Source organism: Vulpes vulpes, chromosome 4, assembly GCF_048418805.1.
Source record: "Vulpes vulpes isolate BD-2025 chromosome 4, VulVul3, whole genome shotgun sequence".
Taxonomy (NCBI): Eukaryota; Metazoa; Chordata; class Mammalia; order Carnivora; family Canidae; genus Vulpes; species Vulpes vulpes.
In genome coordinates, this window is record NC_132783.1 from 106,694,305 (window position 1) to 106,721,307 (window position 27,003).

General features: G+C 38.7%; 1 pseudogene; it reads right to left on the bottom strand.

Moving 5' to 3' along the window:
* Positions 1-3,018: 3,018 nt before the first annotated feature.
* On the bottom strand, positions 3,019-26,701 carry LOC112928117 (E3 ubiquitin-protein ligase TRIM41-like; annotated as a pseudogene).
* Between the last annotated feature and the right edge of the window lie 302 nt (positions 26,702-27,003).

Below are 27,003 nucleotides of genomic sequence, written 5' to 3' on the forward strand. Positions count from 1 at the left end.
TTTACTGACTCAGCCAGCCAGGTGCCCTTTTAATTGGGTTTTAATGTTCATTTTTATCCAGTATTAAAAACATTCTAGCCAGACATATTTTTGCTGTGTTTTTAAATTTTTTTTTTGTTTAAATAAACTTTTAGAGTAGTTTTAGATTTACAGGAAAGTTACAAAGCTATTACAGACTTTCTATACCTCTCACTCAGTTTTTCCTGTTATTTATCTTACATTGCTATGGTACTTTTGTCACCACTAAGGAACCAATATCAGTACATTACTGCTAACTAATCTTCATACTTTATTCAAATTTTAGTAGTTTTTTTATACTATTCTTTTTCTGTTCCAAGATCCCAGTCAGGATACCACATTACATGTCTCCTTAGCTTCCTCTGGTCTATGACATTTTCTTAGACTTTTTTTGTGTGTGTGACTTTAACAATTTTGAGATCAAGGTTTTTCGTTTTTGTTTTGTTTTTAATAAGATGCCTCTCAGTTTGGATTTGTTTGAAGTTTTTTCTCATGATTAACATACAGTTGTGGAAGGAAAATCACAGAGGTGAAATGCCATTCTCATTATATCACACCAAGAGAATATACTATCAACATAATTTATGACTGATGATGTTAACCTTGGTTTTCTGGCCGAGGCAGCACTTACCAGTGTAAGTTCTCTAGTGTAAAGTTACTTTTTCCTCTTTTCATATTCCTAGTTTTTGGAAGCCAGTCACTAAGCACAGCTCACACTCAGGGGTGGAGAGTTAAGATCCACCTCCAGGAGGGGCAGTATCTATAAAGATTATTCAGAATTCTGTAGGGGAGATCAGTCTCTTATGGAAATTTTTTTCTTTACTCTAAAAAATTTTAATTTCTAATTATATTATATTGTTATCAAGTAATGTGGCCAAATGGTCTCCACTTCTTTTTTTCTCTTTCTCTCCCAATTCGGATTAGAGGTTCAGTTACACTGGTGAGCAAACTTTCTTTAATCAGTTTTGTCAGCTGATATAAACGTGGTATTCCTGAGAACTTGTGCCATGTTGTTTCTTCATGTAAGGCTACTAGTTGCTAAAATAATGGACGTGTCTCTGGAGGGACATCAATACTTCTAAATTCCAATATGAACGTTATGAGGATGCGTAGTGGACAATATTATAAAGCCTCTTACTCATAAAACATTCTGAAATGGGGATATCCAGTGTTCATGATGTTTCAAACATTTATTGAGTTTTCAGAGTGTCGTGATCATACTGTTTTTGGTGTGGGTGGAAGAGAGTAATTCTACTTTTGAATCCTAGTATAACAATGAAGGCTTTTAAAGAGAAGGAATGAGAATAGTAGGTGCTATTTTGGTTCTTAACAAAAATATACAGTGAACTCTGTCTGCTGCCATCATAAAGTCACCTGGTGAGAAGCACCTGCTGCTTCTCTTTTCTATCATTAAAGAACTTGATGTCAGGAAATAAAACTCTTTCAGTGACACATTCTGAAAAGAAAGGATACAAAATCTTATGTACTTAGGGAGCTTATATAAATTTTGAGATGATGATTAATTTTAACTGTGTTCTTCCTCAGGATGGTGAGAGGTAATGGTTTAGATATTTTAATGACATTGGTTATGAAGTATACTTTTTATTTCTAAAGAGTGTCAGAGAGTTCCTAGGAAAAATTCTATTAAAAATATTTTCCATGCCTACATACAGTTATATGTATATTTTTACAATGCTGTAAAACATATTATTATTAAACATATTATCATAGGACATATAAATATCATGAATATTTCTTTATGGTTTTAAATATTCTTCTCCAACATCATTTTTAATGGTTACATTGTTCCCATGAATGAGTTATGAGTTTCATATTATTAAACAGTCACAAGCGGACAGTGCAGTGATGAACACTCTAGATAGTCATCTTTGACATATCAATGATTATTCCCCAGAGCAAAGTTCTTCAAACTTGGCACTACAGACATTTTGGGAAAGATAATTATTTTTGTTATAGGGGACTGTCTTGTGGACTTTAGGTTTTTTTTTTTTTTAAGCAAATGAACTTTTTATTTCCACAGCACAACCCCTCTTCCCTTTTCCCCAGGAACATAATAAATTGACCTCTGCCATCACCATTAGAGGACAAAAGCTGACAAGTGACAGAAGGCAAGGGGTTACTAGAAAAATATATTATACCCAAGGCTCTTCTGAGGATCCAAACCCCTGTCCCCAGGCTCCTGGTCAAGGCTCACCAAATAGAGAGAACTAAAGACATGAGGCTGAAAATTGACACAAGGAACTCCACTGAACAAAGGGGAAAGGAGCCTGGCAGTGAATAAGACCTAAAGGAGTTGGGTGGGGTGAGCTTTATTCCTAGTTTGAGTGCTGGAAAAAAGGAAGGGGGAGAAAATAATTTATTGGGTAGTACAATGGTATCTAGTTTCAATCATGTCAGCCAATCTAGATCTCAAGCTAAAATCTGGCCAGTCTATGGAGGTAGAAATTGGGGATGGAAGGAGTTTTGAATCCCTCCTACTTCCCCTAGAGTAGACATTTATTACCCAGCTCTACCCTTTTGCCCAACCTGCCTCCCCCCAAAAAGCTTCCAAATCCCTTAGCTAAAATTTGCATCAGAAAATGGAATTGGAATGGGGACAGACCTGAATCATGCCCAAGTGCCCCAGCCTGGGAACTAAGGTTGAAGAGCAGGGAAAGGGAAGTTAAGTAATGGAGTTAAATCTCCCTTCATCCCCTACTCAAAACTCAGACCCCTGGGTGGACAGAGGGAAGGAAAACCAAGCAGCTGTTCTCATCAGGGACCCATGCAGACCTGTTGGACAGACATTGCAGGTGAGAGAAGGCCAAGCTGCAGGCCGGGAGGGTTCTTTAGGCTCCTAGAGGGAGAAGCGGGCCTGGGTCAAAGGAGCAGGAAGCAACAAAAATTGGAAGGAGCCTTTGAGCCCCCAAACTTATGGGCCACCCTCCACCACCACCTACCCCCCAAGTGCTAATCAGAGGGGCCCCTGCGGGTGGGAGGCTAATCAAGGCAGAGCTTGATGGGGGTGCCCTTGGAGAGCACCCGAAAGAAAGGGAAGACAGGCTTGCCCAGGAAGGCAGCTGAGAAGGTACGCACGTGGGCTAAAGTCTCCGCATTGCAGAAGCCCAGGCGCCCAGCCTCATAGTCCGGGTGTGCGCCCGAGCGCCGTGGTTTCTCACTTGGGATCGGCAGTGTCTGCTCCGTCGAGCTCTGTGCCTCGTAGCGTTTGCCGTCGGTGCCCACACATCACACTTGCCTCTGGAGCAGGGGCTGTTGGGGTAGGTGGAGGCGGCGGTGGCGATGGTGATGGCGCGAGGAGCTGGCGTCCCCACTGCCCACGGAGGACCCCCAGAGCCCACCTGCTCCTTCTGATGGGTCGATTCTCGGGCAGCGCCCACCGCCAGCCCTGCCGCCCGCCCACCTCTGCCTCCCAGGGGCGCAGCCAGAACGGAAGCCCCGGGCCCCCAGGACACAGCGGTCGGCTGAGAAGCGTTTGGGATGGTCAGGAACCTCCTGCCGCCGCTCTGCCAGGCGAGCCCCGGCGGGCAGGGGGCAGCATCAGGGCTGGGTGAGGCTGCCAGGTCCAGCGTCAGGTCCCCTTGGGCAGCCTGACAGAACACAGGGCTCATTTTCCTCACGATGGCATCTGTCAAGAAGTCATGGCTATGGGGTTGACACGGGTCAGGGGGCCAGACCTCCGGAGGCTGCAGCCGGACCTCGTCTCCAGGATGCCCTGGAGCAGCCATAGACCCCACCCCCTGCTGGCTCCGCTCCGCCTCGGCCTGGGCCTGCTGCTCCTGCACGCCCTTGCGCGCTTCCTGCACCTCCTGGAGGCGCCGCTCCAACCCCGCCTGTGCTTGAGCCAGAAACCGTGTCAGCCGTGGAAGTCCGAGGCCACGCGGCCAGCTCTGACTTCATCTGGCTCTTCAGCTCCACCAGCCGCCTCCCCTCCTCGGCCTTCGTCTTCTGCACGGCCTCTAGGTGCTTCCTCGGTGGTTCCACGTGCCCCTGCAGTCTGGCCGTGTGCTCCTGCACCGCCTCCTCCGATGGCACCACGCGGTGCTGTTTGTGGCTCCTGGATTCTCCGCACACCACACAGATGGCCTCTTCATCCACCTTGCAGAAGGGCTTCAGGGCTTCCTGGCGTTTTGGACAAATGCCCTGCTTGCTCCCTCGACCAGGAGTTGGGTGCATCTGCCGAATCCCTCGGACCATGTCGGCCAGCTGCAGGTTGGCGCGGGAGCTCTCCTGGGAGGGCTCCTTCGGCACTGGGGGCGGGTGAAGCACCTCCGCGGGGCTGGAGGCGGGGGCAGTGGTAGCTCCTCTTCCTCGTCCTCCTCCAGTACTTCCTCCTCGTCCTCCTCATCCTCCCCTCTCAGGTCCTCCTCCATGTCCCCCAAGTAGTAGTCCAAATCTTCCTCCTCGTCCTCCTCCTCCCACATGTAGTCCATGTTGTCCCGGTTGCTTATTTTTTTAAAGATTTTATTTATTTATGAGAGACACACACAGAGAGAGAGGCAGAGACATATGCAGAGGAAGAAGCAGGCTCCATGCAGGGAGCCCAATGTGGGACTCGATCCCAGGTCTCCGGGATCACAGCCTGAGCCAAAGGCAGATGCTCAACCTCTGAGCCACCCAGGCGTCCCTACGTTGTTTAACAGAATCCTGGCCCTTACCCACTAGATGCCCATAGTATGCCCACTCTCATTAGTGTAACTAAAACTGTCTCCAGACATTGCCAAATGTTTGCTGAGAGCCAAATTTCTCTCCCTTTGAGACTACTGCCACAGACCACCTTTCTTTGAAGAAGGATTTGTCACATATTCTGTATGCATTATTTAAAGTTTTTAAAAAAATATGTGGTGTTTTGCTTTTAATTTGAAAGAAGTAATATGAGGCTATAAGGAGACAACTCGAAAGTGTGTGGAAAAATTTTCTCATAAACCTTTCTTTTTTTTTTTTGATTTTTATTTACTTCTGATAGTCACAGAGAGAGAGAGAGAGAGGCAGAGACACAGGCAGAGGGAGAAGCAGGCTCCATGCACCGGGAGCCCGATGTGGGATTCGATCCCGGGTCTCCAGGATCGCGCCCTGGGCCAAGGGCAGGCGCCAAACCGCTGCGCCACCCAGGGATCCCCTCATAAACCTTTCTTACTGAAGTTCTTAGAGTTTAACGTGCCTGGTGATAAATATAGTGGGGTCCAGTTTCATCTCCAGGTACAGAAAATCTTTCTGTGTAGCAGTAGAGTGATAAGCTCAGAGACAATAGGAAGAAAAGACCTAACTCTCAGATTGCTTCTCATCTTTTTGACTATGTAATGTTTTATGATTTCACATTCTATAACTACAGTTATACATTTTTGACTTCTAATATTTTCCTTTTCTAAGCAGTAAATAGGACCAATTAAAGGTTTAGATTTTGGAATGAGCCAAACTAGATTCTGATAATATATCTTATCAATTTCTAGTTGGCTGATCTAGGGCCTTTAATCTTTAGTTTCTGATGTGTAAAACGGGACGAGTAAGATCATCTACCACACAGAGTTTTGGGAACATTATGTTTCAGGACTGTTAGCAGTGCTTGATACCTAGAAGGCACTCAGTAAATATTATCTATCTTTCCCCTTCCCTACCAACTGAAAGAAGCATAATCTATCTTCTCAATTTAATTCTATATCCTCAGCCATCAAAGGAGGCATTTCAGTAGCAAGGGTTGTCCTGAAACCTTTCATTGGAAAAATAACTTAAGTTGTAATATTTTAGGGATGTAGATTTTATAATTGTGTATGAGACACTGTCATAGTTACTATTTAATATTTTGGAACAATATCTCATTGGGTGAGTGTGGAAAGAAAATCCTAGAAACTTGATTTTCTATATATTTAAAATTTCCTTCATTTTAATTTCAATTTTTCTATTTGCTAATTAAATATTAACATTACATATACTAATAATATTAATACAGTGTTATGACATATATATATATAATTTATAAATAGATAAAAATCTATGGAGGATGCTTGCTTGAAATTTCTTTACTGCTAGGACGTGAGATCATTTCTTTTAGAGGTCATTCACCTGGAAGGTAGTATTTTTACTGTTTCTCTGATTTGGGATGGAGGAAAGGAGTCATAAATCTCACTGCTTGTCAGAACCCACAATTCCCTGAATGTTATTTCAACATTATTTTACACAAGGTTTCATCATTCTTGTGATTTTCAATAGTAGTATTGGTATATTTGAGTGTTCCCATCCCGATCTTTTTTTCAAGATTGATTGAAATAGGTTGCAAGATGGAGCATTTCTGTATGTCACTGATAGTACCTGGGAAGATTTTTTTTATTCACTGTTTTGGAAACGGAAAATAAAATACAAGATTCTGACTTTCTCTTTTGAAAAACTTAAGCTAAATATCTGGGAACAGCAATGTCCAAATGAACTCTTCTCTCTGTCCCTTCCTTCAATCCTTCCTTAAAATAAGGATATCTAGGAGATAATGGAGATGTCCTGGAAAGTTGGTGGCATGTAAAATGGTATTAGTATTTAGAAGGCATTAGACGGAAGTGGTGATGGTAGTGGTGGTGGTGGTAGTGGTAGTGTGTGTGTGTGTGTGTGTGTGTGTGCTCATGCACACATACATGCTTATGTTTGAATAGGAGAACCAATTTTCATGGGTTCCTGGTGCCTGACATGGTCTTTACAGTGGACATTTATATCATCTATTTTTACTTTCATACAAGCAAGATAAGGGAGAAGAGAATTTCTTGCTCCTCCCATGGTACAAAAATTTTAATAAGAAGATAAAGGGGAAAGTTAAGGTCCTTTGATCCTTCCCCCTCCCCATATATATATATTCTTTTCACAAACTGGAGTCATAATGTGCAAAATAGGAATCATACTATGGATATTATTATCCAAAATGCTTTTCCTCACTTCACAATATAATTAGGATATTTTCCATACTCATGTATATAGATTTACCCAATTCTTTCTATAGTCATCAGAGATTCTATTGCCTGGATTTACTGTAATAAATTTAGATACTTCCTTATTCAACACTGTAATATCTTCTGTATGTATCTTTGAACACTTTTCTAGAGATATATTTATAGAAATGGAATTACTGGTTCAAAATGTATGCATGTTTAAAATTTAGATCCAACAAGAGTGCATCAATTTATCCTCCCACAAGTGAGAAATTTTCCTTTTTTTAAAAAATTCACATTGTTTAAATTTTATGGACAAAAAGGCATTTAATTTTTCTCTTCATTGTGATATTGAGCATCTCCAAGAGGTTGTTTTATAAACAATTACTGAGGTTAGGGCTCTTTATATTGTCTTGGTTTCATCCTAAAATGTTTCTATACTTAGGGTCGCCAAGGAAGCCAGAGTGGAGGCTGTCGGAAGGGTGGGTTTGAATGAACTTTGGCTGCTCCATCAAGCAGGCTGATTACTGAGGAAACATCAAAAGCTTCACCCGAGTGACTCATCACCCAGATCCAACAGAGGTAATAGAATAACTTACAGTGCACAGCCTTTTGGCTATTTAGTCCGCTGTGTGAGATCAATGGTGCCTACATTCTCTGCTGGATTTTGCTTTGGGAAAGAGATTTATTGGTTAAACCTCACATTACAATGCAGTCAGGGACTTTGGGACTGATTGCCAATACTCAGAAGCATAGAGAAAAATTATTTAACATCTTGGCCTCAGGTAACAATATCTACTTCATGGAGTTGGATCAGGCATCAAATTCTATGGGGATATACTACTGTCCACTGCGTTAACTATCTATCCTTCATGTTGTTTCATTATTTTCAGAGGCTTTACTCTGTTTTGTGTGGTGAAAAGCTTGTGGCTAGAGATAAACCAAAGTGGCAGTTTTAAGACGCATGTGAAATAAAAATGTGACTGGTCATGCATGTGGATTATTAAATATAAAATGTACGATATAGCTTTATATATGTAGTGTTAACTGGATTGTGCTCATGTGCTATATTATGATTTTAAAATTTATTACTGTCTTTTCATGAAGTTCAGATGGTCTGACTAATTTATATTCTCTAAACATTTCTTGTTTTACTCTTTCATCAGATTCCACTCTTAAAATTCACTGCATAGTCTCTACAGACAAGAAGCAAAGGTTCTGCACGGCTACAGCCTTTCAGTTAAAAGACAAGGAATCCATATTTTCCTTCATTTTACTTTTAGACAGCCAGTATGTTTTATAGTCTCTCACATGCTTTTCTTCTCTCAAAGACATTTTCAAGTTTAATAATATATTTTTAAAAAGATAATTTTCAGGTAATTCAATTTTGAAATCCTATAGACTTTAAAATAAATGCAAGGAATCAAGAAAAGTCTCACATACAAAGTCATTTACCATATCTATCTAAAAAGTACAGCTACACATTTGCTAGTTGTATTATTATGGAATTGCTAATATTACCTGCTTTTCAGAAGCATTAAAATAAACTTGTTTGGAAATGATGTTATTTACTAAAAAAAAAAATAAGGCAGTGTAAGGTATTATTTCTCTTTATGTTGGTTTAAAATTCAAGTGTATTTTATGGAAAATGGGACATTTTAAAGGTTAATCTTACCAGGGAAGTCTTTTCCTATATAAATATATTATAACTTCACACTGTAATTTTGGAGTTTTTCCTGATAATTTATGGTTTTGAGAACTATAGGTCTTAGTAAAAAATATACTGATTTGAAGATTTTTTAGCTTTCATTGTAAGGGTACACAGACCAAAAACATCATGTGTCTCCTTGTATGTTTTGCAGTGCATCTAGTCTGGTCAAATGGGATCATTTATTTCAAAAGTTATTGTGAAGGAAAATTTGAAAAAGGATAAATTGCATATAATTGTGGTAAAGAATGAACTTTTACTGATCAGTTAGAAAATACCAAAGACACTCTCTGTGCCTGTGTAATCAATGGTGGGTTGGTAATATTATTTTGTATAAGAAAGAACATTATTAAAGTGTATTAAATTGTTCTGTACTGAAGGGCATAAGAGCATAGTGTAATCTCTAATTTCTGCCAGAGAGAGAGACTTTGTCACCGGGTAGAACCATTTTTATAGTCTATTCATGTATTCAACCAGCATTTATTGAAGCTATATTTTTATGTACCCTACCAGGTACAGAATTTGGGGTGGGCCATGCTAGTGGCAAAAAAAATCAATAAAGCACACTGCCTTAAGGATTTTACAAGCTCAAGGACAGGACAGCATAAAGAAGCAATCATGAAAACAATAAATGACAATACAAAAAGAATGAGAAGTAATGATCTAAAGGTAAAAATGGCATAATAATGCTAATATTAGTATAATGTTACTAATTGCCTATTGTTAGCTAAGGACTTGACTCCCCTTCATGGGTGTTAGGTTATCTCTCCAGTATCCATTCTCCTCTTCTCCCCCAGGTCGTACTTACTGTGTAATTTGTGAGTAGAAAGATATTTTCTGGGGTTTATAATTCCCCTCTCCTATGGTACAGTGATTGGTCTATTTGAACAGATTGGTTCACGTGAACCAATTCAGGAAATCCTCTGCTCTGAGCAGTATTAAGGATGGGCTTGTTAGTCATTTCTGGACAATGGGCCATGAGAGGCTTTTTGAGCATGTCTGAAAAAGTTCTCCTTCACTATTCTGGGAGAGCTTTTTGATGTCATCATTTTGTTCACTCCTTTGTTTTGGATGAGGAAGCCTGTGATGTAATGATTGCCTCTCATAACTATAAGGGCAAATAAAGCTTAGGACAAATCTGACACCTTAGAATGAAGAGGAGAGGGAGAGATAAAGAAATTAGATCCTTGATCCTATGATTGAAGCACTAAGTCAAACCGAGCTTGAAGCCTACCTTTCTTCTGGACTTTTTTTATGCCAGTCTGAGTTGGCTTTTCTTTTACTTGAACTGGTCTAAATTATACCCAGCAGTTATCTTTTTCCATCTTCATAACAACCCTCTGAAATAAGTGATATTTTTCATCATTTTGTGGATGAGGGAACTAAGGTCTGGAATGGTTAAATATCTTGCTCTGAATCACAGAAGCAGTACATGGTAAAGCCAGGACCTTCCCTGTGTAGTTTAATCCAGAGACCACATCACCAAGCACTACATCCTGCTGCCCCCATGCTTTGGGGATGCAGAGAGAATGGCAGTCAAGTTGTAGGAAAGTTATCACAATGCTGGAAACATTGGATCTGGGCCTGGAAGTGGAGCTAAAATCAACAAAAGATGGAAGTGAAGCAAGACTTTTGGAATGCAGTAGATTAAGTAACTTCAGGGAGACTTCAGGTGAGGGGTCTAGTTCATGTTTAATCTCTCAGGGGGATAAGAGAGGACAGGACCAACAGGCAAGGTGAGGGGTTTCTAACCTTCTCCAGAGGTTAGAAGACAGTGAGATCAGAACGAGATGGCATAACTAGACAGGGGAAGTTAAAAGGAGGGAGGAGACCTTGAGAAAAATAGTGAAACAGTAGAGGAAGCAGAAATATTGAGACTGATAGTCACCTACGTCTAGTTCTAACATATTGGGATGATGGGAGTAGGGGTGTGATAAGGGAAAGAAAAAAGCTGATGTCACCAGGATCTCTGCACACTTGAGTTCAGTATCATCATTATTAGGGAAAATCTAGGTTTTGGTTTAGAAGAGAACATAAAGGAAGTGTTGCCAGAAGGGTTGAATGAGAATGTGTTTCCAAGGGTTCAAAAGAGCCCAATGAAGGGGAACTAAGGGAGTCAGGGGAGCTGGGGAAGATGATTGTGCTGGAGAGAACACAAGTGAGAGAGGGCTAGTGGGCTGGAAGCAGGTGCATTTTGTTCAATGTATCAAAAATGAGCAAGGCAGGGAATTGTGGGAAGGGAAGAGTCTGTTTCGACTCAACTGCTTCCAGGTTGTAGTTACGTATGTGGGCTCTTTCATAATTCTCGCTCCCAGCACATCACATCTTGCTGGTGGAAGGGCACTGAGGTGACTATGGCAACCTGACAGACCTCAAACCATATTACTCTTCACAAACACATGGAGGCTACAATTCTTTAAAAACAACAATAACACCAGCCGTGGCAGTGGGACAACAACCGTAGTAATTTGTAACTCTCCCCTCCGGAGAACCACAGAGCTGCATATGTTATTTTTTAATAATCAGTGACAAATTAACTAATTGCTACCATCCTTAAACCTGTTTTTCCCTGTAGCTTGTCATTATCTGCAGATGTCAAAACAAGTAAAATAAATGGACTAGATTTCCTTCAGATGTTTGTTGATAATAACTGTTCCCCTAAAGAAAATTAAGAATTGCGTGAGGCTGATAAGCAGAAGCTCCTTCCTGGGTTGTTATTTTAGAATGCTTTTTTTCATCATGAGTTTCTGGTAGAGATTGTTAGACTCTGCCTTGCTCCCTTTCTGAAACATCAACTCCAATGGTACACCTGGAGAACTGTCAAAAGTCACTGTGAGAGTACAAGTAAAATTGCACATTGCCAGTCCCTACCTGAGAGATGTGGGTTCCTTAGACCTGGAGTAGGACCCAGGAATCTGCATTTTAAATGATCTCCCCAGGTGATTCTGATGCAGGGGTACTAGGTCAGGCTGTGAGAACAGCTCAAGTCTTCTTGATGGGCTGGGGGCTGGAGCTCAAGATAGGGAGGTATGCGTCTCTTCTCTGAGAGTTGTTTCAATTCTTTCTTCTAACCATCATTACTTTCCTCTTTACTGCAAACCTTTTGTTTTTGAGATACAGTGTTATGAGAAACACTCAGGCACTGGAATAAGATCTGGATTTGAATCCTGGTTGTGGCATTTACTAAAGGTGAACTCTTGACAGAAGCAGGTAAATTCATTCTGTCTCATTTTTTCGATCTGTGAGATTTTTTTTTTTTCAGGATTCTAGAGATGATGTTCAGAATGTGCCTTATTTAATATGTAGTACCTAAGAAGTGCTTACACATTACTGTTATGACCTTGATTTCTACTTTGCACTAACTTATCGCATCTGCCTGCAGGGTTGCCCACTTATGTTAGCTTATGGAGGATCATATGGGATTGTGCACACACTAGGACAGTTTTTCTGTTCTTTTACTACCCCTTTCCTTTTGGCTCTGAATTAAGGCCCACCAGTGAGTTGCTGAGCCCAGACATGGGTGAGAAAACAGCAGTGCTACTAGACAGACAGCTGAGCAAAGACCATGCACACAGTGAGATTCTCAGAAACTCTCACCTTATGCAGGGTGCTAAATAGGAAAAGCACAAGGCAGGATAAAGGTATGGTGTCTGTCTACATTTGTATTGTCTGTTGGAGGCATTGAGCAAAGAAAGTAGACCCAGTTATCTGTTTTATCACTACCTTTCCTTCTTGAAAGGTGACAAGGTGGGGTTGGGTGAGGACAGAGGTTAGAAAAGGATTTTCTTGGGACGCCTGGGTGGTTCAGTAGTTGAGTGTCTGCCTTTGGTTCAGGGTATGATCCTGGGATCCTGGGACTGAATCCCACCTCAGGCTTCTTACAGGGAACCTGCTTCTCCCTCTGCCTATGTCTTTGCCTCTCTCTGTGTGTCTGTCATGAATAAATAAACTCTTAAAAAAAGAAGAAAGAAAAGGATTTTTTTTTATTAGCATTGTCCCTGCTGTGTCCCCTTTGTATACTATAGGCACAGAGACTTGATGGAATGTTGGAGTGAGGGCATGCTTTAATTTCTGTGTGTACTGCTGTGCATTCCACAAAACCTGTTACCCATCTCTTGTTTTGGCATGATAGGGCTATCTAGTTTCACAGTTATCACTGGACAAGAATCCATGGATAGGAATAGATGTTTTAACTCTTTGCTCGTGTTGTAGGAGATCATTAAGAGGTGGTAACCTCTAGTTGACCTGAAAGCTACATCTGGGCAATCAGAGCATCTTCAACCCCTCCCGTCTTTGGAATGTACATCCTGCTCACACTGTTTCCTACACTGGAGCTGTTTTTTGAGAACCTGACCTTGAGAGAGCAACGTGTTGTTGATGCCATCAGTGGTGTATGTGACTGAACCTAGTGAAGGCCTCTATATAAACTTTTAAGATTCTGGTAGGCGAGTGCCCAGCTCTACTCTTCTGGCAGCACCCAAGATGAGCCTCATATGTAAATTCCCTTGCTTATTCAAAAGCCACTCTCTAATCTGGAGGGCTCTGCTTCTTTCTCTGGTTTCTCCTTGCCCTTAGTGTACAGGGGCCAGTTTGTGAACCAACAACTTGGATCATAGATCCCCAAAAGAGAGTTTCTTGGAAATTCTTAATGTATTTCTCAATGCACCAGTGCCAAGGGGCTTTAATGTTTTGTCATAGATTGCAAACTGGCAGCTGTGGGCAAACCATTTTAATAGGTGTGCCCCTATTTTATTTATCTATTTAGAATTTTTTTTGACATACATATTTTTGTTTTTATGACATTGCCTTTTGAAGGGTCCAAGAAAGTTATTTTAACAGTCTGTGTTCAGGAGTTTTGAAAGCATTTTTAAGGACACTACATTGGGCCCTTTTATTTCCCAGCCTATGGTGAGCAATCACTTGTTAATCTGTGGTAATTAACTCCAGGTGAGAGTGAATGTAAGGCATGAGGCATTTGCCCATGGCATGGTATTGGGGATTTGTCTCCAGAATATTTATTTTGGGAAAAATCAGTATTGAATCCTCTTTTGTTCTGATCCTATAGGAAAGTTCAAACTTTGTCCAGCTTTGGACTTTAATATAGAAGGAGAATCTCTTGACCATCATGCCAACTTTGCTTGAACTGTATTTTTATATGATAACCCTTAAGCTAATATACTGGCAATTAATTGATGAAGCAGAAATAGTTATTTTTGTCTTAAGACTTTTCTTTCCAAAGAAAATTAACAAAACAGAAAGATATTTAAAAGGGCCTGAATTTTATTTGCTTAATTCCTTACATTTTGGGTCCTGATTAGGAGGAGAAAGTGGACTGTGAAATGTTTGATTTCATGAACATGCCTTCCTTTTGACTAGTTCATCCACCAAGGACAACCAACTGTCTGGCATGAGTGCACTTTACAAATATTGTCTCATGTTGTAAACTATTTGGGATTATATTCTCTCCATTTTACAAATGTACTTTGGAATTATAAAAGAAACACCTATCAGAAAACTCAGAAACCATGAACATGAATAAGAACTTCTCAATTTGTTTATTTTTTGCTTTTTTTTTAACATAATAAACTCTGTAGTTAAAATGAATCCTTGAAGCAAATTAATATATATTTAAGATTGGATATTTATCACCTACTTCCCGGTCTCTTTAAGCTACTTAATGTAAAATTTACCCTAGTTTTATTCTAGGCTATGAAGAGCAAGAAATCAGGAAAAGCTTTTTTGCTTATTAGTATGGAATTTTTTTTTAAAGATTTCATTTATTCATGAGAGACAGAGAGAGAGAGAGAGGGAGAGGCAGAGACACAGGCAGAGGGAGAAGCAGGCTCCATGCAGGGAGCCCGATGTGGGACTCAATCCCTGCTCTCCAGGATAACACTCTGGGCCAAAGGCAGGTGCTAAACTGCTGAGCCACCAGGGCCGCCCCTGTATGGAATTTTTTAAATAAGCCAGTGATCTTCATTGATAACTCACATGGATAACCTTAAAAACTGAAAACTGTCATTCTTTTTGGGATACAGGTATTTACATCAAAGTCTTAAACTAAAAGAATGGTCATATTACAGTAGGAAGAACCCCTTTCTATTGTAGGATGAATCAAATTTTTAAAATGGTAATAGATTATAATATTCTAGAGCTAGAATGGGTATCAGATATTATAATAATAAAATAGCTAACAAGATTGAGTACTTTCCCCTGCATCAGGAATGATTTTGCCTTTTTAATTTAATTTCATTCTCTCAGTAGCCCTGCCCCATTGACTATCATTTCCCCCATTTTAATGAGGAACCAAAAAGCTAGATAGGTTAAGGAACTTGATCAAGGTCATATACCTCATTTATTTAAAAATATTATCTTGGGTTGATTAGGTATCTCTCAAGGTCATGTATAAGTAGCAATTTATTAGAAATTATTTCTGGACATTGTATTTAAAAAGCTTAAAATTTCTTGTTGCATAACCTTGTTGCATAAATTGTTGCTTTTCAGACTTTTCATGATTTAATCTGCCTGCTGAGAAATCATTTTTCCTATTGCAAAGGTTCATAATATGTGTAGTTGTTGGAGCTTGGCTTGACTGCCCTGTAAGATGCCTATTGACTGAACATAGAAAATTCTGTGTTATTAAAGACAAATTAAGTGAGGTCTTATGTGATTAAGTCTCATGTTAGTTGCTGAGGTAGAGGCTAATAATCGTTAGTAGTTTTTAACTCTCTGTATAGATCGTATCTATTTTCTGGCAGCTGGAAAGAGAAGGGATAAAGAGAGAATGTATGCACAGGACAGATAATTTGTCAAACAACTTCCTCTAAGCATAAAAAAGTAATTAATTAAGTTATATCAAGTATCCTGCATGTAATATGAGAACTTCGTTAAAGGTAGTTATTCTTTGATTAGCTTTCCCTCTAAAGAGAATGTTCTGTAGACAAAATGCAGGATGTTTCCTGGCCTTAGTTCATGTTGTTTTTAGAGCCTATTAGTGGGTATTAATCCATTCTTTTTTATTAATCCATTCTTAATATAAAAATCCCTTAGGCTATGAGAGTTGTGAGCACCCATGGATATGCTTAGGATTGAAGAAGCTTCCAAAAGTAGCAATATCACAAAAGGATTTCTGGTAAGAGAATAACAATAATAATAATTCATGTAAAGTTTACTCTGTTTCACTTTGGGGGGTTACTGCAACTCTGTAATAACTTCATTGGTTATAAAGCAAATGGAGATGCTTCTTTGACAGGTGAGGAACTTGGCAAGCAACTCTACCACTATATGCAGAGACTGAGATTAAACCTCAGAGCTACCTAACCCTCCAGTCCCTTTCTCTGAATAATTATGCCACATTGTGCCTTAAATAAAATATAAATGGTATATTGACTTGAATAGTTCTTCTTTTAACAATAGTTTTAGTTTTCTAAATCATAATTTGTCATAAATTACAAGTTCATGAGAAATTATAGGTACAAACAAATGAGAATTAAAGATACATATTTTGCATTAGTGAGGATCTCAGCAGGATGGAGATGGCAACTCATAGTAGGTAATTTGAGAAGTGTTTAATAAAGGGATTCTTAGGGCAGCCCAGGTGGCTCAGTGGTTTAGTGCTGCCTTCAGCCCAGGGCCTGGTCCTGGAGACCCAGGATCAAGTCCCATGTCAGGCTCTCTGCATCGAGCCTGCTTCTCCCTCTGCCCCATGAAAAAATAAATAAAATCTTTTTTAAAAAAATAAAGGGACTCTTATAAATGTATAGCCTAGTGTGTATGGCCCAGGCTGCCATAACAAAGTACCATAGATGGGGTGGTTTAGACAACAGAAATTTATTTTCTTACAGTGTTGGTGGCTGGAAGTCTTAAGTTGGATTGCCAGCATGGATGAGTTGTGGTAAGGGCTCTCTTCCTGACTTGTGCAGGGCTGCCTTCTCACTGGGTCCTGACATATCAATTTGGGTGAACACAATTCAGTCCATAGCAGTTAGGGAAGCACTGGGTAGCACAGTACCCTGGGACTAGAAACTTCAGGGAGTTACCATTTTCAGGTTTGAGGAACTGGGGACAGTTTGGCCACTACTCTAGACAGAGAGAGAACACACATGACAGGAGTCATAACCATAGCTGGGGATGGCACCCAGCCACCCTTCACTTCCCACCCAAAAGGAGTGAAGACTTCATTCTTCTTTTCCCTGATTTCACCCTTATGCTTCTCAGCAGTGGAAACTAACTGCAGGCCAGACTGAAAGGAAGCCCATTGATGGAGTCTGTATATGTATAGAGGAAGAAAAATATTTTTTTTTCTCAACTTTTTTAGGTTCTTGGCTGACATTTCTGTAATGAAAGACAGATTAATAGGAGGAAAACAAACAAGTTTATTAACACATATATTTCATTTATACACAGGAAATACCCAAGGGAAAATGAGTAACTCCCTGAGGTGGCTTAGGATTCAGACTTACACACTATCTTCATTGGCAAACAGGAGGTTGGGGATGTGGGCCTCTTAGGGGAGAGTCAGTGATTTTTAGGAAAGATGAATGGGCCCTTAGAGAGAGGAGGTATGATAGTTTATGACAAAGTTGTTCTAGTTTCCCCTCCTGTGTTAAAAAGTCAGTCTTCTCTCATTTTGAATTTGAAGGCCAGCAAGAACTATGTCCTAGCTCAAAGTAGTCAGGTAGGAGCAGTTCCCTCTTATTTGTAAAATGGGCAGCCTTTTTGTTTTATTTAGGCCTTCACCTGATTGGATGGGACCCACTTAGACCGCCTTTATTCCGTCAGATTCTAATCTTATTCAGAAACACTGTTACAGACATACCCAGAATAGTATTTGACCAAATGTCTAAGCTCTGAGGCCCAGTTAGTTTGACACATAAAATTAACCACCTTCCCAGTCTACTATCTGCCTAAGGCTAGTCATATGAGGTTTCCTGTCTGAGAATCTGTTTCTTCTCTAGGGAACTGAAACTAGCAGGGTGTTTACCTAAGGTTACCACTCTGTAATTTCTGAAGGCAAGGCCTTATCCTAGCACAGATTTTCTGAGTAGCTAACCCTTAAGGAGCAGCCCTTCTTTGCATCCTTCTATTCTCACTTATCCAGACTCACATCTCTCTTTCCTTCCCGCTTGCAGCCCCTGATCTATCACTTCTTGATCCCTATCTTCTGATCCTGTGTGCCTTGAATTAGGGACCAATTCTCTACCAAGGATCTAATAACTCAATTATATGCTCATCCTAAACATTTGTATTTAAAGTTTGGCCTTCCTTATCTTATCACAAAGACACTTTTATCCCAACACTTTTCTATTCAGATCACAGCTCTCTCTGTGTCCCCACAGCAATGGACTTGTCTCAGGTCCTCCTTTCCAAAATTGTTATTTCAACACCAAAAAAGAGGTCAATCTTTCCTGCTTGATAAAACTCCTGAAGAGGAGATTTATGACAATGGAGTTCTTTTTGAAGGATCTGTCTTTAGACAGATAAGGGGAGTTCAGAGAATGTCCCTCAATTTGCTATTTTTCAAGTGACTGCAGCTCAAACTAATATACCAATGTGGCATACTTTGCCATCTTTTGCATGTCAACCTCTCAAAGCACAGAGCAGAGTGGAAAAGGAAGAGTGGACCTGGAAGAGCAAAGGGAAGATATCAGATGTACTTACTGTTTACTTTATCTTATAGTTAACCACATTATCTAAAATGGACCTTCTTGGGGCACATGGGTAGCTTAGTCAGTTGAGTGGCTGACTCTTGATTTCAGCTCAGGTCATGATGATCGTGAGCCCAACATGATCATGTTGGGCTCTGTGCTCAATAGGCAGTTTGCTTGAGGATTCTCTCCCCCACTTTTTGTTCCTCTCCTATTATATTTTCTCTCTTTCTAAAATAAATAAGATAATCTTAAAAAATGGGAAAAAAAGAAAATGCACCTTCTTATTCATCTCTCTCCCTTCCCCTCTACCACATCTGTGTGTGTGTGGGGGGGAGGGGGCAGGGTTGATGACTCTTTCCTCTGTATTTCTCTTTATTTTTTTTTTCCAAATTTTTAATTTAAATTCTAGTGAGTTAACATAGAATGTAATACTGGTTTAAGGAGTAGAAGTGAGTGATTCATCACTTACATATTTCACCCAGTGCTTATCATAACAAGTGTTCTCCTTAATACCCATCACCCATTTTAGCCTATCTCCAATCCACCTTCCTCCATCAACCCTCAGTTTGTTCTCCATTGTTGGGAGTCTCTTACACCTCTTTCACATATGAGTGAAATCATATGGTATTTCCTTTTCTGACTTATTTTACTTAGCATAATATACTTTAGCTCCACCCACATTGTTGCAAATGGCAAGATTTCATTCTCTTTGGTGACTCTTCTATATATATATATATATATATATATATATATATATCACTTTTTCTTTATCCATTCATCAGTTGATGGATACTTGGGCCCTTTCTATAGTTTGGCTATTGTTGACGATGCTGTTATAAACACTAGGGTGCATGTATCCTTTGAATCTGTATTTTTGCCTTTGGGTAAATAACCTAGTAGTGCAATTGCTGGATCATAGAGTAGTTCTATTTTTAAGTTTAAAAAAAACCTCCACACTTTTTTCCAGAGTGGCCGCACCAGTTTGCATTCCCACCAACAGTGTGAAATGGTTCCCCTTTCTATACATCCTTGCCAACATCTGTTGTTTCATGTGTTCATTTTAGCCATTCTGACAGGTGTGAGGTGGTATCTCATCATGTCTACCACATCTTTGGTTATCTCTTCCATATAACTTACTACAATGGGAAGTTATCACCTCTATTTATTTATGTATTTTGTATCTGTGTGGCTCCCTTCACTAGTCTAAGTTTCTAAGGACAGGGACTTTTGTTGTTGTTAAAAATTTTACTTCCCTTCCCCATTATGGTTGGGTGCAGTCATATGATTTGTTTCAGCCAATAAGTTGTAAGACATGTGAGAGACACTTCTAAGCAGAAATGGTTAATCGCTGTGCAACACAGTCTCAACTTTTTTTTTTTTCCTTTTGTCAAAGTGACCAGCAACCTTTGAGATGGTTGCTGCTCTATCACTTGGCACCAGGAATGAAAAGATCTGAAAGGACAGCTATGTAGTATGAGGAAGAAATATACTTTGTTTTTATAAATCAGTGATATTTTGCGATAGTTTGCTAGCAGAATATAACATAACCCTATTCTGACAAATCCTTAATTGTGAAAAGAAGGAACAAACTTGTCTCTTTTAATTTGAGCTGATTTGTAGAGTCTGTGATTATCTAAGTAGCTAATTTACATAGTTTGAAACTTTAGCTTGTCAATATGTCCTTGTTATGACCTTGAAATTCACAAGTTTAATATTATATTCTATTTCCCAATAGAAGGATTTCTAAATATAACTCTCATTAATGCCAACACTCCTTTGCATATTAGAATAACACTCTAGCCCTTGAAATTGTAAGTTTGAGTGAGAACGACACATGAAAGACAGATCAGAATCATGCAGGCTGTCTCTCCTGGGAGGACAGGAACTAATTTGAGTTTTGAATTTATCCTTTTGATGTTCTAATATTCCCAACAATAGTAAGTCATTTTAAAATGGAGAATTGAAACTGTCTATGCCTAATCTATTCTCTCATGTCTAGTCCACTCTGGTTATTCAAATGTGACTCGCGTTCATTCCTCTTATTTCTTGACAAATAGGTCTGTAGACATGTACATGCTTTGTCCTGAATGTTGAACGGGAAAAAGAAAAGGTCTCAGCACAGCAAATTTACAAAAAGTGTAAAGGATTTGAAGTTGAACACCTCTTAAGCCATGACCATGATTTAATTGCCTATTTTACTTTCGTTGCTTTGGGCAAAAATATTCTTTATTTTGAAGATTTTAAGTTAAACCAAACTAATAAAAATATTAACCAAACATAACTCTTAACCAATGTTTTTTGGAGAGATGATACTTTGGGGATATAGTAAAGGTATAACCTTCACCTGCCCATCTAATTGTTTTTTTAATTTTTATTTTTTTATTTTTTAGATTTATTTTTTATTGGTGTTCAATTTGCCAACATATAGCATATTACCCAATGCTCATTGCATCAGGTGCCCCCCTCAGTGCCCATTACCCAGTCACCTCCACCCCCTGCCCACCTCCCTTTCTACCACCCCTTGCTCATTTCCCAGAGTTAGGAGTCTCTCATGTTCTGTCTCCATCTCTGATATTTCCCACTCATTTTTTCTCCTTTCCCCTTTATTCCCTTTCACTATTTTTTATATTCCCTAAAGGAATGAGTCCATATAATGTTTGTCCTTCTCCAATTGACTTACTTCACTCAGCATAATACCCTCCAGTTCCACCCATGTCGAAGCAAATGGTGGGTATTTGTTGTTTCTAATGGCTGAGTAATATTCCATTGTATACATAGACCACATCTTCTTTATCCATTCATCTTTCGATGGACACTGAGGCTCCTTCCACAGTTTGTCTATTGTGGACATTGCTGCTATAAACATCGGGGTGCAGGTGTCCCGGCATTTCATTGCATCTGTATCTTTGGTATAAATCTCCAGCAGTGCAATTGCTGGGTCATAGGGCAGTTCTATGTTTAACTCTTTGAGGAACCTCCACACAGTTTTCCAGAGTGGCTGCACCAGTTCACATTCCTACCAACAGTGCAAGAGGGTTCCCCTTTTTCCACATCCTCTCCAACATTTGTTGTTTCCTGCCTTGTTAATTTTCCCCATTCTCACTGGTGTGAGGTGGTATCTCATGGTGGTTTTGATTTGTATTTCCCTGATCTGCCCATCTAATTGAAAAACTTGCAACTCCACTGCTTATTCCAGGGTCGAAAAAAAATGAGATCAGACATTAATGTGGACTGATAATTTCTCTATTTTGTCCAGTTATCCAAGGACCATCATTTAAGTACTCAGCTCAAGAATCTTATGTGCAGTGTCCAGAGATTTCAGAATAGATTCTAGGATACATGAAATATAAAGATTTCTCTCAGTGGAGTTACTGCTGAAAGTAATGAATATATGCTCCTAAAAATTAGAAGTAATTAGTCATATAAATTCCTGGGAATAAGTTATTTAAATGAAATTAGGATGAGGAGTTAATCATGTAGGGAGAAATCTGGATGCTAAATAAAAGCTGGGTTTGCAGCCTGATAAAGAGAAAGACTTCATACTTGTTTTGTTTGGTGGAGTTAAGGGAAGAGCCTTTTGGAAGATGTTCTTGAAGGCTTTATATGTAGGAAACCAAGTTAAGTAGATTCCTGTGAATTAACTTCCATTATATTCAAACCTGACTGATTAGATTTTATTCTTAATCCTGCTTCATAAAAATTCACACTGTTTACTATTCTACCTCAGTCCCAGCCATACTTACAGAATACTCTGCTAGGAAAATGGAGCCAGTTGTTAGATTAACAGAGGTGATTGGGTCAGGGAATAGCAACTGTAGATGGAATGAATATGAAGGGAATCTGTTACTTTCCAGGTAGCTCTGGATCGGAAGTGAGTAAATAGGTGAGAACCTTTTCTTATTGAATGTCATCAATCAAATCCTCACTTTGGGAAAGTATAAATGCTAGGCAAAGAAATATAATTTAGGTTTTTAAGTTTGAATTTGTTATATCTTTCAAGTCTGGACAATTATTATTGCTAAAGCCTAGTGAATATTTTGTACTTGGGAGGACCAAAGCCAAGATGACTATACTATTGATATTGTAAATATTTGTGATAAGCTTCTGTTATCCTAGGTTAACATAAAGGTATTTCTTTTGGTGACCCTGAAACACTTGATTGGTTGGACTTATACATGTTCTTTATTGATATGTATTATATACATTTAATGGAGGACTCTAAATTATTTCCCATCTCCTTTTTAGAAGATGAAAAATACACAAATCTACTCTGATATGCACAGGACAGACTAATGTTGACCATCTGCATTTATAGGATAATATATATCCTATATATTATCCTATTTCTATATTATATCCTATATATATAATATATCCTATATATATATCCTATATATATATGACATATATATATGTCCTATTTCTTTTTTTTAAAGATTTATTTATTTGTTTGAGAGTGAGACAGAGAGAACGTGCAGTAAAGGAGGCATAGAGGGAGAAGGAGAAAGAATTGTAAGCAGATTCTGTGCTAAGCATATAGCCCAACACGGGGCTCAATCTCATGACCCTGAGATCATGACCTGAGCCAAAACCAAGAGTCATATACTTCACCAACTGTGCCACCCAGGTGTCCCTATAGTATAATATTACTGTTTCTGATTAAAGTCTTCTTAAAGCCTTGTAAGATGCTGAGGCATCAAGACAGATTAACATATATATTTATTTAACTATATAGTTATAGGTAGATATAGTGTGTATATATATATTTAGAACTTACTGAATTAAAGGATCTCTTGCCTTAATATTTAGATAACCAGGCAATTAAATTAACCAGTTTCTCAATGCTTGAACTTTCTGTATAATGTGAAATGTTTAGATTAGCTGATAAAATAGCTAAAGTACAAAATGAAATTTAAGACCACAGCACAATAAGTGTTTAAGCAGTTAATCATTAAAATTATGTTTAAAAATAATTGTTAAAATATACTTTTGTGACCAATTTTAGTTCTTGTATAATAAGGTAACCAGTATAGGCAGACATTTCTTTAATGTACTGAAGACAGCCTTGAAATATTGAATTTTGAATCTCTCAGTGTGTTAGTGCTATAGACTGATTATGTTCCCCCAAAATTTATATGTTGAAGTTCTAAGCCCCCATGGGTTGGTATTTGGAGGTGGGGCTTTTGTGAAGTAATTAGGTGTAGATGCGGTCATGAAGGTAGGGCCCCCATTGTGGAATTGGTGTCCATATAAAAAAGAAGAAGAGAGACCAAAGCTCTCTCTATGCCATGTGAGGACACAGCAAGAAGATAGCTATCTGCAAACCAGGAAGAAGGTCCTCACTAGGAATTGAATTGCCTGGCAGCCTTGATCTTAGACTTCTCAGCCTCCAGAACTGTGAGTGATAAAGTTTTGTTGTTAAAGCCACTCAGTCCATGGTATTTTGTTATGGCATCTTGAGCAGACTTATGCAGTTATTTACCCTGGTTTTAGTAACCGAAGTATCAGGGTTCTGTGGTGATTTTTTTGGAATATAAAAGCAGGTGTCATTTCATTTCTGAAGCTCTTTGAAAATTTGGTAGTCCTATGATATGAGTTTCATGGCATGTACTTTGTGAAAGCTTACTTCGGAGGGGTAGTTGGAATATATGATGGTTTCTTGTGGCTTTTGTTAAATAGGGGCTGAGCTCTTGGTGACTTGTATTTGAAATAGAATTTAGAATAAAATTGCTTTTAGTTAGGAAAATGAAACTGATACATTTGGTTTTTGAGCAGTTCTTTACTTTTGGTTAGGTGTGTTTCATATTAACTCTAAAAGAGAAGAGCTTCCGTATGAAAGGACTAGAGTTAAATGGAAGCAGAAAGAAGTTGTGATCCAGGAATACTTATTTCACATGATGATTATTTGAAAAAATTCCAACAGACAGATTTTTGTCTACATGTTAAAAAAATGATTGAAACAGAATTATTATTGTATTGAGTAGACCAATCCTCCCATATGAGTCCTTTCAGAATGAAGTAGAAGCATTGAGCTCATATTGACAACTATAATAAATTAGCACTTGGGAAATAGTTTTGTTTGATTTGAAAATGAGTATTAGCAAGATTCTTTGTTTCCCTTTTATCCCTGATGGACTGATAATGTCCATCTATCAACTTGAGGTAAAAGAACTGTGCATCTATAATAACTACATAACTATTTGACAGCTGTTGAATATAGGGGATCTATTCCTTCAGATTCTTTTGGAAAAAGATGGCAAAAATATTTGCTCATTATCAGCTTCCTGTCCCCCCCCCCCCCCAAGAAGTGAGGCAGCAGAGGTACTTTTGTTTTATTTTGTTTTGTTTTGTTATGTAGCTCACGAATCCCTCAGAATAGAAACAAAATTATTATTTTTTCTCTTTACTCCATATTTCTTTGTGGTAGCTCTATAGTGTGCTACTTATATTCCCTATCTATCCACTTCTTTTTCTACAGCATCTTCTACCATTAGCATCAAGGCACCCAATTCACTCAGCTGTTATTTGATAAGTTGAGTTAAGGTTTATACTACACATGTTTAATTTGTCACAGTCTACCTTACTGACAGCTGAATACCTACCTTACCTTCAGCAAAGGAGGGTCTTTTTGCTCAAGATTATGACCTATCTTCAGGAATAGCTCATATGCAAAGATTGACCAATAAAGGTCATAAGAGCTTATCTTTTGCTTCTGATTGGGAGATACAACTTCAGAGTTCTCTATGGGATAAGCTGAGGCCTCTTTTGGAACTGCATAGCAGTTTTACCTTAAATACATTCTCTAAGCAACTACTTGAATACAAATATCTATCTTAGAGTCTGTTTCCTGGGCATCCTGACTTAAGACAGTTAGATCCAGCAGATTAAAGGAGAAGTAGACTCTATAATGGGATTTTGGAGTTGATTACTTCCTGGTCACCTGGCAATGAGGACCTCAATCCTGATGGTAGGTGGAATGTAAATAGCCTGTGGTATCATGTGTCAGTGAAATTACTCAAACGTCTAAATAGTTGTGAACCAAGATCAGATGCTGGTAGAAGGGAATACACTAGAAGATTCAATAGGTTAGGTATTTTGAAAGGTGTAGGGGAAGTAGTAATCATAAAATCTATGAAACTTGTTATCTCTGAGTGCCATGGATGCGCTGCCAAAACATAATGAAAGGCTGTGGATGACTGATCACTGATTTAAACGTGAAAGTCAAAGAACCTCAATAGTAAGATATAAAGAAACTCTTATCTCTCAAAGGCAGGAAATGGGAACACTGGGTATCAGGATCAGAATCAGGCTCCATCAGTGCAGAGTTATAGAGAATTTGAATTCTCAGGACACCTGGGTGGTCAGATGGCTAAGTGTCTGCCTTCAGCTCAGGTCATGATCCCAACATCCTGGGATTGAGCCCCACTTTGGGATCCTTGCTAAGTGAAGAGTCTGCTTCTCCCCCTGCCTCTCCCCCCTGCTCATGCTCTCTCTATCTCTCAAGTAAATAAATAAAATCTTAAAAAAAAGAATTTGAATTCCCATAGCCATCAATTCTGCTATACAAAGTAAAGATCTTGGTTGGAGGGAATGGAATACCGAATCTTGGGCTGGGGATGTTTAAGTTAAAATACTTGAGGAACTTAGAACTTTTTATTTTCTTGAATCCTCTGGGCCTGCAGAAATGGCCCATTCCATCCTATTAAAAGCTAGTACAGTCCATTTGCTTGAAGATGATGCCTAAATTCATATACTCAACACAGCTTTCTTTTGACTAGTGTTATCAGAGTATATCTTTTTTCCATCCATTTAATTTTAATCTATTTGTGTTTATATATTTAAAGTTTATTTCTTATAAGCAGCATGCAGTTGGATCTTACTTCCCCCCTCCAATCTCTGTCTTTTAGCAAGTTTAGACCATTTACATTTAATGTGATTATTGATACGGTTAAGTTTAAGTTTGTCCTCTTGATGTTCATCTTCTATATGCCCATCTTTTATTTGCTTTCTTTTCCTCTTTTTATGCTTTCATTTGGATTAATTGTACCTTTTTTGGGCTTCATTTTATCACTTCTATTGGCTTATTGGCTATAATTTTTTGTTATTTAAGTGGTTGATTTAGGGTTTAAAGTACACATGTTTAATTTATCACAATCTACATTCAAGTATTAGTATACCACTTATCTATAGTGTGAATCATATAAAAACCTTCCATTTTTCTCCTTCCAACTTTAGGCTATTGTTTCACACTTTTACATATGTTATAATCCTGCAGTATATCGATACTCGTTTTGCTCAGTCACTAGTTTTAGTGATATTTAAATAAGAAAAAAACATCACAAATACTTACCCATGTAGTTACCATTTCTGCTGTTCTTAATTTCTTTGTATAGTTCCATGTTTCCATATGGTTTTAAATATTGCCTCAAAGACTTCCTTTACCACTTTTTGTAGGGTAGGTCTTCTGTTGATTAATTCTCTCAGTTGTTATATGTTTGAAAGAGCCTTTATTTCATCTTCAGTTTTAAAAGATAATGTCACTAGATGTATAATTTGGGTTGACAGTTTCTTTCTTTCCATACTTTAAATATGGACTCTCAGCTGGATCTCTTTAACTTGTTGCAACATTGTTATTTTTTGCCTAATGTCTAGCGTGTTGAAACTTTGGTTTCATGTATTTTATCTTTTTTAAAATTATTGC